The 18,063-nt window shown below is 39.6% G+C and overlaps 1 protein-coding gene and 1 long non-coding RNA gene across 2 annotated transcripts in view; one reads left to right on the forward strand and one right to left on the reverse strand.

Annotated features, from left to right (window-relative positions):
* GAP43 (growth associated protein 43) overlaps positions 1-18,063 on the reverse strand; it is a 457,292-nt gene that overhangs the window by 173,630 nt on the left and 265,599 nt on the right. The window contains exon 7 of the mRNA XM_072964925.1: positions 16,538-16,624. The gene's annotated coding sequence lies outside the window, so the exon portion shown is untranslated. The remainder of the gene's footprint in view (positions 1-16,537; positions 16,625-18,063) is intronic.
* LOC140697426 (uncharacterized) overlaps positions 16,544-18,063 on the forward strand; it is a 71,504-nt gene continuing 69,984 nt past the window's right edge. Inside the window, exon 1 of the long non-coding RNA XR_012074479.1 lies at positions 16,544-16,649. This is a non-coding gene — a long non-coding RNA (uncharacterized lncRNA). The remainder of the gene's footprint in view (positions 16,650-18,063) is intronic.

Raw genomic sequence — 18,063 nt, forward strand, 5'->3', positions numbered from 1 at the left:
CCAGTATTAGCACCACTCCATCTTCTATTGTCACAACTCTTCTGGCTTTGACTTTACTGCCTTCTTCTTTTAACCCATGTGATCACATTGGGCCACCTGGATAATCCAGGATAATCTTTCCATCTCAAGATCCTTCATTTAATTACATCTGCAAAGTTTCTTTTGTCATCTACAATAATATATTCACAGGTCTGGAGGATTACGATATGAGTATCTTTACAGGGGACATTATTTGGCTTACCACAACTGCATGTCTTTTCTATCTTAAAACTGATGACACTTTTTCAACCTTTTGTCACTTTTAATTTATCACTTAGTCTGATTTATCAATCAATCTCTTTCCCATGATATTTAACTTTTAGTTTTGTTTTTTAGAAAATCTAGTTCATTGCTATCTCTATTTCCCCATTTACCATTCACATAGCTCTCCACTACTACGGGCCTCTGTCCAATACAAAAACTGTCCTGTTCAAATTCAAAATGACCTTCAAATTGCCCATTTCAGTTGACATTTACCAGTCTATTCTTAACTGTACTTGACAGTAGCTTTTGACTTTGTTTAATTTTTTTTCTTCATGAAACTTTGTCTTCCATTGGATACTAAGACAATATTCCTTTTTTCCCTCATTCTCTTCCTGCATCAGTCCTTTTTTTGTGGATTCTTGTCATCTGCCTTTCTTTAAACACTAGTGTTTTCTAGAGACTTGCTACTCAAAGTGTGGCCTCATACCTGCAGAATCAGCATTACCTAGCAGCTTGTTAGAAATGATATCAGGCCCACTCCAAAGTTACTGAATCAAATTTTGTATTTTAATAAGATCTCCAGGTGACTTGCACACACACTAAAACTTGAGAAACACCAGTCTAGAAATTTGTATTTAATGTTTTAACATGTTCCATAGAAGATCTGATCTACTATTCCATCTCTACAAGCCCCAGATTTAAATCTTCAGCCTACATCACTCTTTGTATACAGAGCTATCTATCAGACCTCTTTCTCTACACATGCCATAGGCATTTCAAACTCACCCCATTCAAAATGAAATCATCATCACCAACCCCCCCAGGTTCCCTGTTTTGGTGAAAAACTTCTTTACCCTAGTACCCAAGGCATGACCCCCCCTTCCCTTCCTCATCTCCACAATCACATAGTCATCTTATCAGGTCAATTCTCAGAGATATCTCCTCACATCTCCAACCCCTACTGTTGATATGGGTCATGACTGTATCATCTATTACCTCTTAACTTGTCTCCCTATCTGAAGTCATATCAGAGCTCTTCACATGACTGCTAATATTTCAGTGTTTGAAAGGTTTTGAAACACACATACTGGCATACAAACACACACATATCACAGACACACACACACACACACAACTTAATCAAACCAGTCTCCTGGTTTTAAAACTTCCCTATCATATATAGAATAATGTCCTAACTCTTTAGCATGGTGACAAAGGCATCACTGATTTGGCCCCTGACTCTTTTGTCTCTTTCCTACCAGTGCTCCCCTCCCTGCATAAATATTTTGAACTACTGGTATCACTTATACCACATAGCTTCATCCTTCTTAAGCCTGTAAAATTTCTGCTCTCCTCAGCATTTTGCAACTGATAAATTCATATGAAATCCTTGAAAACTGAGCTGAGATACCACATCTTTTCCTCTGACTCTAATGTGTCTTTACCCCTAGTAGAGAGGAGTATTAGTGCTTTTATATATATCTTGACTTCTTTACACACACATATACTTCTCTGATGATTATAACACTTGTCACAGTGTTGAAATTATAACTGCCTGTTTATATTGAAAGTGAAGATGGTGTTTTTTTCTTATTATTTATCTCTGTATCTTTACCACTTAGCACAGTCCTTAGCACATAATAGGCACTCAATTAGTGTTTTATGAATTAATTGATCAAATAGATAGTTGGTTGATCAACTGATTAAACAGCAGCCCCCAGGTCTCAGACTACAATGCTATAAAGATAGGGATCCCTGGACACATTCAATCCACTTAGGACTCCACTAGCAATTTAAATTGGAAGGTATCTTTAAGCCAATGCTTTTAAGTGTGCCTGGATGCTCCTCCAAATACCACAGTGTAATAATACTTCCTCTAGTTTTTGGATTATCTCCTAAATTAGCTGGAAGACTAAAAGATTTAAATATAAATCTGACTGCTGCAACATGAGTATACTTCAGCTGTTTGACTTTATATATAAAAATGTTTGAAATGTAAGAGTGTGGCTGATTTATAGTTAAATATTTTTAAGAAATTGGGGGGTTTCTCATGTCTGAGCATCTTAGACGTTGGATGCGTAGTCACTTTCTGTAGGAACGTGCTGCTTGCTGTGTAAATGAAGTGGGTGCATCTTTATGGCTATCTCTCTGGAGCAGGAGTCCACCCCTAGTCCATGAAGCCACCCTAGTCTCTGCTGAGACTTGCTAAGAGAGGTGCTCCTCCCATGGCTGGGCAAGGAAGGTCTTGGTTTCTGAGAGAAGCTTCAGGCTGCATAGCAACTCTCAACCTTGTCTCTTCTCTCTGTATATGGTATACTACCAGGAGAGGTGGAAAGCTATAATCTTTTCTCCTTTCTTCTCCCCAATCCCTTTTCTTTTCCACTAGGTCTAGGATGGACAGAGGCTAGCACTAAATCCTGCTTGTGATTATCTATACCTTGTGAGACTTGGTGCAAGTCTCACTGATAGCAACAAAAAACACCTGGATTCTAGTTCTATCTCTGGAAGTACACTGTTAACCTTTAATCAGAAAACACACAGTCCTAGCCAGGGCTTTGCTATTCTCTGCAAAGTCAAAAAATGGGAAGAAAGGGAGTCTAGGCTATGGGAGAGAAACTAACCAGGCAAAGACCAGGTTCTGGCTAGCATGAGCTGAAAGGTATGCATAATCCATTTCCATTCAGAACTGGTGGCATTGTAGAAGAGCCTAGAGCAGGGATTCTCAACCATGCTAGCACATTAGAACACATGTTGGGGCTTTTAGGAATACAGATACCTTGCCCAGACTGCACTAGAACCAAAATGGGTGACCCTGTGTGGTCAGCACCAGGAAAACCAGAGCAGAAAGTGAAAATAAGATAGGTGGAATAAAATTCTATAAAGGGATGAAAACCAAACCAAGGACTTTTATAGGAGTAAAAGGCTGGTAGGAAAAGCTGAAGTAAGGTGTCAGGACAGGGTAAAAATGAATGGATGATTGTACCAATATGGTAAAATCAGGGTCTAAGAAGCCAGAAATAAAATAAAGGTGGATGGGGCCCTCAAATTGGGTTGGGATATAAATATTGGTGTTGTACATACCCTCTATTCCCATTCTTAGGCTTGGTTGCCCCTCTCTGTGCTTCTAGAGTTTTTAATTGTATTATTATTCACTACTGCTATCTTTTGAACTATATTTGCCCATTTACATGTTTAAATCCCATGGGCCTAGTATTTTCTTATGAAGAAAAGGTGCTCAAAAAAAAACACTGAGTGAGGCACTAAAGAGTCAAAATTTATGGAACTGTACATAATAGTATGTTTAGGGCAGAGTCAAAAACATTCTCTGAGGACAAAACCGTAACACTACCCTGGGCAGGTGGGAATGAGATGCCTCCATGCATTCTTAGTAAAACCAGTGCATCCACCTCTGGGAGATATCGACTAGACTGGGTTGCTGTTTTGGAGACCTGAAGCCAGTGATGACTTTCCTCCATTCTATCAAGAAGCACAGTAGTAACTAGAGGTATAAATGGGTTGATGGTTTGATAGTAAATAATGTACAGTTCTTTTCCTTGTTTCCAATTCATTTAATCATTGAACAGAACTTTTATTTGACCAAAGGAACTGAGCTAAACATTTGGGGATACAATGACAATCGTGGTTGTGTGTGTTGTGGGTGTTCTGTGGTTTTACAACCTTATTTTTTTAAAGGAAGAGGCATCACATATGACACATATAAACGTGGATACTTACAGATATTAATTTATGATGTTATATGCCATAATTTAAATTATAATTACATAGGAGGCAGTATATGTCAAGAACTGTGAGGGATCCAAAAATTTGTACAACTTACAAACTAACAAATTAGCCCACCATAGTTTTATGAATGTTGGCAGACTTCTGGGTCAGAGACAAAGGACTTTATTACTCAGAAGGTAGCATGAGACTCATGTTTGTGCCAGTTCTCTGCGTCTTCTAAGGCCCCCATAGGTGACACAGGTAGGCATGGATAACTGCTGTGGAGTGGACACAGTTATTTTTGTTACACTGAGGAACCCTGAGCTTAGGAAGCCCCAGTGTCTTATAGTGGGCTGCAAGCAAACCCACCCAATCTTTACCCTGGAGGAAGATATTATCTTTATTATACTGAACAGCAAAAAAGCTTGCCCTCTCTTCTGGAGCAGGACACTACCTCTATCTTCCAAGGCTGTTTGCTATATACAAACAGTTGAAAGACAGTTTAGAACAAAAAGTTGTCAGTGCTTCTACTCACAAGCTGTGCAGAAACACAAAGGACTCATGGAGAACTGTCTCCCAATATTATAATGGTACAGGGTAGTGTACACTTGGATATATAAAGTGGAAGGAGATAAAAAGGAGGGGTAAATTGATAAAAGCAGATACCAAAAAACAAAGCCGACACAGCCAGGATAATGTATCCTAGGTGTAATTAAGAGCAGAGCTAGAAAAAAGCAGGTAGAAAAGTTGACATCTGCTTCAATTCTGGAGAGAGAATAACTCAGAGGATTTGAATGAGAAATAAAGAATCTAAGGAGCTTCTCAGGAAACATAGAGGTCATCAGAAAGAGCATCTTCAGGTTGCAGAGCCAGCTTGAAAGGATCTTGTCCCTTCCAAAACCATCCTGCTAAGAAACAGTACCTAACAAATGTGGGAGTAAAACAGGATAAAGATGAAAAGCCAACTTTGTCTACGTAGCTATTACAAAGACATACACTAAAGCTGCCACACTCTACTTGTAACACATTGACTTACAGTAAACAAGGTTGCTGGATGTTTGCCACTATCCCAGCTTTTTCAGGAGTCTTAAGCTGGTTCCTTTTAGTCCTACCCAGTTTGAGGATCTAGGTTCTTTCTTTACATCATCATAGTACTTCTGTTTCAGGGGCTAATGAATGTCCTAGGCTTTTGAAAGTGGGGAGGGGATTGTAATATTAGGGTAATTACTTACAGAAAACTCAAAGACTATAGGGGTTAATTCAATAACTTTTATCTCTCATTCACAAAATCCATTCCCAGTGTTCCTGATCAGATGGTATATTAGTCAGCTTTGCTGCATTCACAACTGACTGCAAAATCTTAGTGGCTTTCAGCAACAGAGCACAGTATAATTGGTGGCTGCAGCTTGGCTGCAGATGCTGTGTCTCTGCTTGAATCTATTCGGCTCTGCTCCATGTGTCTCTTTATTCTTGGACCCAAACTAAAGAAGAAATCTCTAAGTGGGATGGGCCACTTCATGGTAGGAGGCAGAAGCAAAAGAACTGGCAGAATCTCACAATGCCTCCCTTCTGGAAGGTGGTAGGATAGACCAAGTACGTCACCCAGCTGAGTACAACATCAAAAGGAAGGAGTTCTTACAGGGAAGTGAATATACCTATAAATCATAATTTAATTTATAATGAATAGTTTTCTTGGGAATTTTTTTTCAAACTGTCACTCTGGGATCTTTCCTCCGTCTTGGGGTAGTACTACTGTCTAGGGTCTCTCTGAGATAGAGAGAAACGTAACTGGCAGGAAACCTACTAGAAAGCAATAATCAAATGATGTGTGTATGGGGAAGGAAGGTTTCTAATCCAAAAGCAGACTCAAAAAAAGACATCAAGGGAAGGAAGAGGTACAAGGTCAAAGGCACAGCTTAGCAGTTGCTGACTGTGATCATGGTCCCTGGTGGACTGGGTCATTCAGGACACTCAGAGGAGTCTCCTTGAAAATCAGACAGGGGAGAGGCAGCAACAGTTGGTTCTTCTATCCGTAGCAGTTCCCTGGCAAAGATGAGTAGACAGATTCCCTGTCGCTTTGTCTCAGACATCCTGCAGGGAAAGTCTAGTTGGTGTCTTCCTGAAGCTCAGCATTCCAGTTCCTTCAACTGCTCGGGCAGATACCACTGTTTCCTTCACTTTGTAATCATGAAGAGTTCTGCTCTTCAATCAACTTTGATTTTTGTATTTACTCCAAGGCCTGAGTGCCACAGGGGAAGTAGAAAAGTAAGGAAATGCAATAAACCTGGGGATCATCTATGTAGAAGAAAGAACTTCCTTTTTATCCTTAGGTAGAGGCAACTGAAAAGTCAGACTAAGAGCAAGTGATGGGCAAAATATATGCAGGGGAGCCCTCAGTCTTTAGAGGTTACTCTTGCCCTCGCCTGGAGTACTCTGTCCTGATTCATCACTCAGGTAAATAAGAGGGCTGTGGATCTAGATTAAGATTCAAATATGCAACAGGACCTTGAAGAAATACTTTGCTCACCAGCATCCCTGTTTTATGTGTCTCCCAGCCCCCATCCAACTTCCAATCTCCCACGGATACACCCCAGATATACAGAGAATCATTATTTATTTATTTGTTTAATAACCTCACTTCAACATCTCAGCTTTAAATTGAGAGCCCACAGCTGTATAAATTGCCCCATTATTCCAGTCACACCCCAGAGCTTTCAGGAACCATGGGGACCTCGTACTTTAGTTGAAATTACATGTGTGTGTCGATGAAAACAAAGAATGCCGGGATGACTAAAAGCTTTGCTCATCATGTCCCCTTGATTCTGTATATCTTTTCTTCAAAAAAAAAAAAATCACTCTGTTGATTCCTCGGCTATTTAAACGTCATTACTATTCTAGCCACAAGTAAGATTTTGGCATTCTGCATGAGCATTTGCTTGCATGCCCAAAACGGGAGGAGAGATGTCAAGAAAGTGCTCCTGAGAGTGACAGGGAACATGGGAGGACATGGTATGTGAGACTATTTGAGTCATTTTTGTGAAAGGCTTGGAAGCTGCAGCTGTTTCTCTCCTGCAAAGGATAAACTCCCAAACCTCAGTGGCTCCATCAAATTACATATGAAATCCAAATGGCTAGCAGGAGAGAGTGTTCTCTCTGGTAAGCCTCCTCCTGAGTCGATCATATACACACCCAGACCCTATATGGGGGCATCTCCCTCCTCTGGAGGCTCAGATTCCTCTCCACTCAGGCTGTGAGTGCAGAAAGAGACTAGCGGACGAGGAGCCAGGCCTGGCAAAAGGCATCAATCACTCCTGCCCACATTCCGTTGGCCACAACTCAGCACACAACGCCACCTCACTGGAGCTGGGGGAGCCTGGGTCATGTAATCAAGCTGAATGCTCAGTCAGAAAGAACAGGACAGGAATTTAGTAAATAACCAGTCAGTGTTCGCAACCAGCTAGCCCTGAAATTAAGAGTGCAGTTAAAGTCGCCTCCCTTTGGATCCTCAATGTTCACAAATTACTGCTGAACACTCTCCTGTCTTTCTGGGTGATGCTGCTGCCTCAGAAGCCTTTGCAGTGCTTAGAAACCCTGCCAGCCAGGCCTCCCTCCCGCCCAGTAGCCCCCACCCTACCTTCTGCTCCACATGGCAAAGGTATTGCTGGCGGCAGTAAAGTGTTGTTTAAGGTGGGGAGGGGGTGGGTAAGTAACTGATTATAAAATATTGCTTGGGACACTGAGCTTATAATTTCACCACTGTCTACTTTTCCAGCTTCCTCCACATCCACAGTACTCTAGAGATAATTTCTTCTTGTTTTCTGAGGCTACAGCTGAGCTTATTTTAAACACTGGTGCCCACCCTCAGGGTTTCCTGACACTCATCCTATGGGCAAGACTGCATGCCAACTTGAGGATGTGAAACAGGTTTAAAAATAGTATTCCTGTCCCTATCCATAACTTTCCAGAGAATAGGTACAGGGATATTCTTGTGTGAGATAAAATTGGTATCTCTCCCCTGCCCCCAGCTTCCCCTTCTTTTTTAATTACTTCCTTCCTCCCACTATTTTCCACACTATCTGAATTGTATCAGCCCCAGGCATATGGGAAAGTGGGTACCACCGGATGGCTATTGTCAGTCAGGAAACAGTTACCATCAAACACTGTTTGCTAATGATCATATTTGATGTGATAAAATGGATGTGAATATTAAGTTTGAACCATCTCGGCACCATCTCAGATTAAAAAAAAAAATAGGCATGAGAACTGACAGCTGTGCATAAACCATTTTCTTTCTATTTTCTGTAATTCTGACATATTCACATTTCACTAAATAAGAGTGAACACCACCATCCGCCCACTCACCAGGCGTTCACTTTATATATAGCTATAAATATTCAATGCAAAACAAAGCAAAAAATGATTCGTGTAACATAGAGTTTGTGGGGTTCTCAAGAGAGCTGGGGTTAAAATTTTTATATTTAACTTTGGTCCTGGTTGTGGTTCTACAAACTGGTATTGGTTAAGACACTATGCAACCTTGTGCTTCAGCTCCTTGCTTATCATTCATTCACTCATGCATTCCCTATTTTTGTGTGTGTCCTGAATACCTGGGACTATGCTAAGTTCTAGGAACACAAAGTAGAATGATACCATTTTTGCATGAGGAGCTCACAGTCTCACGGGTGCTATCATAGAAGGACACATACAATAGTAACTGTTATATCTGGGGAAGGGGAGAGTGACAAAGGCTTCAGAACCCTGGATGGCTCTTCAGAGATGAAGTATTATCCAGACAGAAGACTTTATCTTACATACCTTTGCACTGAGTGATCACCACGGGCTGGGCACTGTTTGGGGAACTACAAATGTGATAAGACCTAAGGCTGCAGAGACTGTTGGAGTTTAGATTTTAGAAGGTCTTATAAACTGTACATGGTTTTGGACTTCATGCCTGAGCACTTTGTGAGTAGAGAGTCACAGGATCAGTGCCTCAGAACTGCTTTCTTACTCACTGTCATGGTGGGGGACACAAAAGGATTGCATAGATTCAAAGGTTAGGCCTCTATTTGGCAACTCGTTTATTAATTCACTCTCAAATCCTTAACTTCACACAATGAGATATTTCCGGACCTTTTTCAAATGGTCAGGGTCATTCGGTTCTATTTGCGTTCTCACCCTGGACACATTCCACATTTCAATCATGATGAGAGAAAACATTACTCTTGGCTTAACGTTCCTTTCTCCATTTCTTTCCACTCCTTAGGTACTGGGAAGTCCCTGAAATCAAATCTCTTGGAGCTTAACTTGAGGAGTCTGGGAGGTTCAATCCTTAGAAAAGAGTAAGGTGTCATTAGCGTGTGCTTTCGATACTCTGTAAGCATCTAAACACAGATGTTTTCATCTAAAGACAGAAAAACGTGGAAGGCCTTCAAGTCTGCATGCTCCTAAGAGCGTAGGTCTAGCATTCTAAACAGGTTGCGCTTGGTTCCAGTTCATAGTGAGACTCCCTGCTGGCTTTCCAGTTCTGGCTCCAACTTAGTGACTCCCACCACTGACCACCCACCACTCTCATTTCAAGAAACTCTGGCCCTGTAAGTCACCTAATTCTGGCCTTGGTAAGGTTATCCTTCAGGATACAAATGTTTTTGATGGAACAATTCGGATACAATGGTCTCTTGTGACCCACTAAGAAAGCTTACTTCCCTCTCCCCGCCTGGCCACCTCTGCGCACAGGCCCCCGCAGTCCTGGGAGAAATTTGAGTTCCAAAGACAGCCTAACCTGGATTTCTGGAGCTGTTGGTCAGGGCTCTGTCCCCGTACCCTCTCCTCCCTCCGAGATATTGGGCCTAGAGTGCCGTCCTTACTTCAGCCCCACGGTGGGTGTTCTGGACCACACTAGCGAGAACAGGCTGAGCTCCCTCTCGGTGGGATGTTGGGGTTCACTTCCTTCAGCCGCTGTCTGAGAGCCTGTGGCCAAGCACTTCAGCAGCTGAGTCCCGGGAAGCCCAGGGAGCTACATTTGAGGATTTCAACTACTGCTGCTTTCTTCCACACCAGCTCCTGTGGATAGGTGGGTGGGGCAAAACTTTCTGCAGGAAGTAGCCACACTTTCTTCTCCCTTGCCCACTGCCACACCCCCACTGCCCACCCTGACCAATGCTTACCAAATTTGGGGAGAGTGTTCAGTTTTTAAGGAAGCTGAGTTTAAAATGCAAAGTTCACTGAGAACTTGACACAGTCCTCTTGCAGAACTTCACACAGATAGAGCCCACACCAATCTCAAGTGGACCTAATTAACCACCTCCTATGTTGAGGGCTCCCTTAGCAGTGTTCTCTGAACCAGGCCTCCAGGTTCAGGGCATATGCAGAACCTCTTTTATTAACCTGACAGGCCTTCAGGAGAGTGACTTGCCCAGCTCTCCCATTCTCATCTTGTACAAAGACTTGCTCAATAATGCTTAGGCATTAAGAACAAAGATGGAAGTGTTAATCAGTTTGGAGATGTTGATGACCTCAACACAAAGTGGGGCAGGAGGCTCTGAGACATCGGCTCATGTGCCTGTTATTCTTGAAGCATCATAGGGACGTTCCCTGCTTAAGGTTTCTATACTTCCTCACTAGCACTAGAAAAGCACTTCCCCCAAACCTCAACTTTTAATGATTATTTCTTTCAGAAACAAGAGGAAAACTTTCCATAATAGTGGTGAAGGGCGATTATTCCTAATGGCAAATTGGAATCTTTTCCTGACCATATTTACTATGCTGTCCAGGGCTCTCCCTTTAGAAATAGGTTTACCTTTTTTAAAGATAGCTGGATTAAGAAGGATGGATTTGTGGATCATACGTCATGACCCTTCTAGGGAAACTAATTAGGGTCAACAGATAGAGCACCTTACAAAGACCGTGTTAGAATCACTACTCTGCTGGTATATTAGCCGTGAGAAACTTACGTCTATACAGATGCTAATTCAGCTCTCATAAGGCCTGTTATTTTCTAGTCTTAACCGCGGATTGCAGGTTACCCTACCATTCCAAGCACTTAGGAAGAGTTTCTTTTTCTGTCTCACTGAACCACTGTGTTGGTGATTGAGTCCCATCTAGAATTAAGGAAAAGTGATGTGCGTGGGTATATGTGTGCTGTGATGCCTGTGATGTAATCTAAGTTGCAATCAGACTCACATGTTAACACTATCACAAATGGTGCACACATGTAATGGCAGTATTTTGCCCTTACTAACCCAGCTGAGACTTAACTGACAGCCATCCCCAAACCAAAGCTTCTTGCAGCTTCCTTGACTGGTGTTCAGGGGCTGCTCTTGGAGTTTCAGCTTGAAGGAAAAGTTCTTGGTGCAGATGAAGAGATGGGTCTACTTTTTGAAAGACCAGGCCATTGAAGGACTCAGGTCCTAGATGTCAGCAACCTGAAAGTCCTTCTCACAGGAAGACAATGATTATTTAGAGAGAATTCTGACTCAACAAGGTTTCCAGAAGCTTCCACAGTGCCCTTAAAACAACCTAGCAACCTCAAAGCCCTTTTATCTCTTTATACCAATATTTATCCTTTTCCTCAACAAATGATTTTTCAACACCCACTATGTGGCAGACCTCATCCTAGGCCAGTGTTTCTCAGACCTTAGCTTGCAGCAGAATTCCCTGGAGAGCTTTTTAAAACACATATTAGCAGCATTCCATGGCCAGAATTTCTAATTTAGTAGATCTGGGGTAGAAGCCAAGAATTTGTGCTTCTGACAAGTTCCCAGGTGATAATTATGCTTTTAGTCCAGGGAACCTTGAGAACCTTTGTTCTACTCACTAGAAAAACAAAATAAAACAAAAAAGATACACACAGAAAAAGATCTCTATTCTCTTGAAAATTAAATTACTTTCTTTTGTCAAAAGAGCAACCTTAGTGACCCATTTAAACTGTAGTTCAATAGTTCAAACTATTAGCATGAGGAAAGCTGGCTTCTCTTTTCCTCAGTGCAAGATGGACTATAGCTTCAAAAATATAATTGCTTCATCTCTGTTCCCTGGGAGGTAAAATGGTTTCACCCTCACCCACGGAATGAGTCAAATCACTCTTACAATGGTGTAAAGAATAAGACAAAACAGGTTTAATCTTCATTTTAAAACAGATAGACATTCATTTTCTTCCACATGAGTTTTGGGAAAAATTTCTTGTGAAGGATGGATTGGAAGAAGTAAGTTAAAGGTAGGAAAACCAGTTAAGAAACAATTATAGTAAACTTGGCCGATAAAAGATCAGATTCTGAGTTAATACAATAGTAGTGGAGGTAGATAATGGGGGGAGGGGCAGATGAAAGCATTTATAGATGTAGAAACAATCAGATATAAAAACTCATCTCAACTGTGAAGTAAAAGTGAGGGTGATGTCAAGAGTGATTCCTAGATTTCTGTGTTGGACATTCACTAAATCAGTTAGTCACTAATTCCTAAGATTAGTAAAATTTGAAGGAAAACAAGATTAGGGAAAAGAAAATGAGCTCAATTTTAGAGTTTCCTTAGGCCATCCAGATGGAAAAGTTCTCTTCGACAGCTGTCTCTAAAGAAGCAGAGACTGGGGGTAAGCTTCAGTCTGCAGATAAAGATTTTTGAGCCACAGCTTATACGTAGCAGTATCAGAATAAAGTAGTGGAGGAAACGCCCAGAATTATAAAGCTATCTGTGACACACCAATACTAACTGAGTGGACAAAAGAAAAGATGCCCATATAAAGACTATAAAAGATTATCAAAGAAAAAGAACAGGAAGGAACAATATTTCAGAAGCCAAAGGAGATGTTTCTTTAAAGAGAGAAGTATACATTATGTCTACTGCCATAAGAAACCCAACAGGATGAGGACTGAAAACAGTTCATCAGATTTGGCAGTGAGGTCATCAGAGAAGTTTTTTTTAAAGTGTGGAGGCCTGACATTTAATTTTATTAGGATGAGAGTAAGAGGAACTGAGACAGGAAAGAAGGTAAGTGTACAATATTCTTTAAAGTAGCTTGTGTATGATGTTGTGTATGACATTGAAACCCAGAAGAGAGAGATGCAGAGAGTGAGAGGGACAGAGAGAGAGAGAATTAGAATGACCAGGAACACAGATGTGTGAATTCTCTTTAAGCCCAGGGTATATTATTTCCTTGAGATTTGAAGGAAAAGAAGTAAGCTGAGTACACTAATTGATCCATTTGTAGAAAGATGAAGAAGACTGCAATTGATAGCCTCTAACTTTTTGATGAAGCAGGAGGCAAAGCTGTTCACTGAGATGGAAAAAAGAACCAATAAATAGTTTGTGTAGAGAGCAGTCTGGAGGAATCACTGTGTGAGGAACAGAAGAGTCCATCAGTGATATTTGAACAAAAAAATCAGATGGTGCCAAGAACCTGAGAAGAGTATCAGCCCATGAATTTGTAATGACACCATTTTTCTCAACAGCATTCAGTAGTCCAAGTGAGGAGTAGAGAAGGAGAATTGAAGGATGACTCAGTGGGTGGTTTGCTTCATCAAAATGACAACAGGGCTACAAAATCAAGGACTCGGCAAGAGAGGGACTAAGTGATGAACAATGGAGTCTCCTATACAGACTTCTGGAAGTAAACAAAACTATGAGTGAATGACAGATTCAGAAAAGGCAGTGTTCAAAGTGTTGGAGAGTGAGAAGCTAAGAATTTAAGACATAGGAAGATTAATGTTCAGTAGCTTGCATATTTATTATTTTACATTCATGTAATACTATGATCTAAGCATTGTTTAATATTAATTTATTGAATCCATATAATAACCTTAAGGAACATTATTATGGTTATAGCCCCCAATATGCAGATGTGGAAATCTGAGTCACAGAGAAATTTACTTGCCTGTGATCAGACAGATACTAAGTGGTAGAGCTGGAACTTAAATCCAGGCAATTTGGCTACAGAAGTTCTACTGCTAATCAACACTTTATGCTGCCTTCCCTTTGACATTTTAGATTTCAGAGTTGCTCTGGGCCAACAGCTTTCAATTTTGGTTGCTTTTTAGATTTAGTGAGGCCACACCACAAACTCAGAATGTCTGGGAGTGGGATCTAGGGATCTGTGGTCTTCCAAGCTCCCCAGGTGATTGCAACATGCAGACTAGGGTAAGAACCACTGATCTAGACCTAAATGAAGAAGCAGCAGCAGTCAACTTGATCATATTGATAGACAAATCGAAGTGGTGGAAACCAGAGTGAAAACACTAGCAAGAAAACACTGCCACCCAGGTGGATCTAGTAGAATTCAGAACCTCTAAGGACAGTTAGATTAAGGATGTGAAAAAAGGCAAAAATCCAGATGATAATCTCTCTAGAGAATACTGTTGAAAATTAACACCTAATTTCCAACCCTTGTCCCTGAATATGGTAGGAGCATTTATCCTCAGGCTCAAAATTACATTAAAAAATTAAGTGATCTTCCTGGGAAAAACCAGGCTCATATAGGTGAGTGCCACACCCTGGAGTAAAGCTCTCTTCAATCTGGTACTAGGTAAGGGAGGCAGGGCACACACACCTGTCTGCCTGTCCCACTTGTGCAGCCTAAAATGAAACCTACCAACTAAAAAACTTACACAACTACCTAGAATACAAATGCACTTAGAGATAATAAGCCTAAATAACTGTATAAGAAAACCATGCCAGCTGACCTAACCCTTACAAATATTAACAACCAACTACAGATGGCCAAATTACTTATTTCCTTTCAACTAAGATGGTTTTAATTGTAGAACACATTATTTTATATACTGCAAAAGAAAAAAAAAGCATTGCTAGTTAAATTGTGACATTCTATTGATTCTAAGTTGCATCCCGATTTCAGAGCTAGGAAAATCTGAAAAAAGAGTAAGCATCTTAGAATTGATTTAATTCAGAATTTGAGGAAAACCAGTAGCAGATAAAGAAGAAAGAGGAGGAAAATAAAACCACTGACCTCAAAATAAGCAAGAATAATTCAGAACTTGAAACTATTTTATTGTATATGTTCAGAAGTATTTAAGAAAATACTGATTCCAAAAAATAAAAAATAGCCTGCTATACCAAAACAAAGAAGTCTAAGAAAGAGTTTTTAGAAATTTAGAATGTGATTAACAAATTTTGTTTAAATCAGAAAAAAGGCTATAATAAATAGTTGAAGAAATTTCCCAGAATGTAAATCAACATATAAAAGGATAAAAAATTTAATAGAAAAGTTGAAGGTTAGAAAATCATTGCAGGATACCCAATGCATATCTAATACCTGTTCTACAAAGAAGCAGCAGAGAAAGTGTAAGGGAGGAATAAGTTTTTAAATAATAAGTTTTAAATAATATTGTTTACAGCTGAAGTTGTATCCATGTTTTCAGATTTAGGGCTGGTAGAATGCCAAGCAGGGTGAAAGAAAAATTCAAACTTCAAGATAGAGGGGGAAAAAATCCTAAAAGCTTTCAAGAAAAAAAAAAGGGGAGGGTGTTACTAACAAAAGGATAATAAACAAATTGCCATCAAATATCTACTCAATATCATTGGATACCAAAAGGCAATGCAGCAAATGCTTACAGACACACACAGAGTTGATAGGTAGGAGATAACTATTTAGACTTGTTAAATAAAACAGTAGAGATATACTATTTAGAGTAATGGAGCTCATCAATAGGAGATCTAAAAATAAAATTGTCCAAAATGGGTTACTTCTTGGGAGTGGGGCTGTGGGAGAAAGGGATAGAGAATTTGTTTTTATTTCATATGATACTTAGGTTTTTATTACTGTTACTTTTATTATTAACAAAATAACAATCAAGATGACAAATATAGGTGGCTGCATACATGAAAATTTTTTTCAACATAGGCAATTCCCAGTTTCCCACAGCTATAAAATGAACCTCAATAACATGTGCAGATAATCCACAGGCCTCATTATAATCAGTAGCTTCCACATCTGCATTGTCACAAGAGCGCATTTTGGTATCCACTACCACAAAAAAGACAGAATTGATTTTTACTTCTTTTTCTCTGGCCCCCTACTGCAGGTTCTAATGAGCAGCGAAATGACCAAAAGGACAGCTACTATAGGAAGAAAAAGAAGAACAGAGACCTTACTGATCCTCTGACTTGAAAATGATTCCCTGAATAATTGGGAGCTGACTGTTTCACTGAGTACATGACCACACATTTGGAATGATGGATTCCTTTATGAATCTTATAGCAATTTAATATGACCTATAGCATAATGAAGTTGATTTTGAGCTTACAGTTAGGAGATCTACTATAAAATTGCATCCACTCTAATAAAGTTTCAATAGCCAGGTCTTGGGCAAAATCGAGGAGGTAGGCTATGGATGCACTGCATCATAGGTGGGGCTCAACAGTACGTTCCTGACTGAGGTTTAAGTGAAATTAGTAAGTAAATTCAACCAGGTTTCCAGCTGACTCTTGTATAATCTCTGATCCACATCCTTGTATTAACAAGTACCAAATGGCTCTCACATTGTATCTGACTGTTTAGTGATCAACTGAATGGAATGTTATGGGAAAGAACAAGAAATCCTACTGGCAGACAGAGAACACTTACCTTCCCATCTGCTGCCTCTGGCACTCATTAGTCACACTGGCATTCAGGAAATGGCAGGCAAGTGCAAGAGCTGGTGGGAAATGGAAGCTACAGAAAAGGAAGAAAAGGAAAGGTAAGTATTTTTCCTAAACAATCATATATGTCCTATTGATGTCTACCAAACAAGTATATGTTTGTGTTAACCAAATTCCTGTCTCCATCCCAGAATCAAAGGAGGCAAGTGTATGAAAATTTTATCTGATTTTATTTATTTAAAATTTTTTTCCATGATAAAAACTTTCTTTAATCCCTGGTTTGATTAATTATTCTATTTCTTATGTGACTCCACTGAACTCTTTACATATTTCCATGACAACATCTGTTACATTATGATGCATTTCGTTTATATACTTGCCATCTTTTTTAATTGAAATAGAGTTGATTTACAATGTTGTGTTAGTTTCGAGTGTAGAGCAAAGTGATTTAGTTATACATATACGTACATATATTCTTTTTCAGATTCTTTTCCATTATAGGCTATTATAAGATATTGAAAATAATTCCCTGTGCTATATAGTAGGTCCTTGCTGTTTATATATTTTATGTACAGTAGTGTGTATATGTTAATCCCAAACTCCTAATTTAACCCTCCCCTCTGCTTTCCCCTTTGGTAACTATAGTTTGTCTTCTGTATCTGTGAGTCTATGAGTCTGGAAATTTTAGAATAACTTTTTTATCTCTGCTTTTGGCCATTAATAATTCAGAAGTTTTGAGGTCTAATTTCAGAATAACCTACCATGAGACAAAGAAAATTTATTTTTAATGATTACAGCATGGCTAGGCACATCTGGTTTTAATTTTGTATTACCTGATTAAAAAAAAAACTACATTGTTTAAATCAATATCAGACTCCTGAAAATCTTACTACAGGCTAGAATAGTGAAGTTTTTCTATAGTAATTATTGGAGTTCATACAATTTAATACTATAGGGAAGGGGAAATTCTAGTCTACTGTTGGCAAAAGAGTGGTAAGTATGAGAATTAAATTTGGAGCCAGATGACTTTTGCCGAATCTCTGTAGTGCCATTTTCTTTGTGATCATTATCTCTCTGAGTCTGAATTTTTTCATCCAAGACATGGATGAGACAAACTCTCCTTTACATATCTAAGATTATATAGTCCTGTGTGTATTTTGAAGGATAATTTCTTAAATTTCTTAATACAGAGAGCTGAAATGTTGGAAGTGTGGGGTAGAAGTGGATTCACAATGGAGTTATTTATTGAACAAAATAGAGAGGAGGACATGGTAATGACTGGATATTTAGCTTACAAAACTCAGAAGATAGACTTAGTAATTGGGTAAAGCATAACTATAACTTTTTTGATTCAAATATACTTTCAACCCTCAGATTCCCTTGCACTGAAGTAAAATAGTCATGTCCTGCTCATTACAATAGAACATATACCGCAGAAGACTACACAAGACAGTGATATCCAAAGAGAGATAAAAGGGAGAAAGACCTGGAGTCCTAGTGTCAAATTCTTTG

Source organism: Vicugna pacos, chromosome 1, assembly GCF_048564905.1.
Source record: "Vicugna pacos chromosome 1, VicPac4, whole genome shotgun sequence".
In the NCBI taxonomy this organism is placed as follows: domain Eukaryota; kingdom Metazoa; phylum Chordata; class Mammalia; order Artiodactyla; family Camelidae; genus Vicugna; species Vicugna pacos.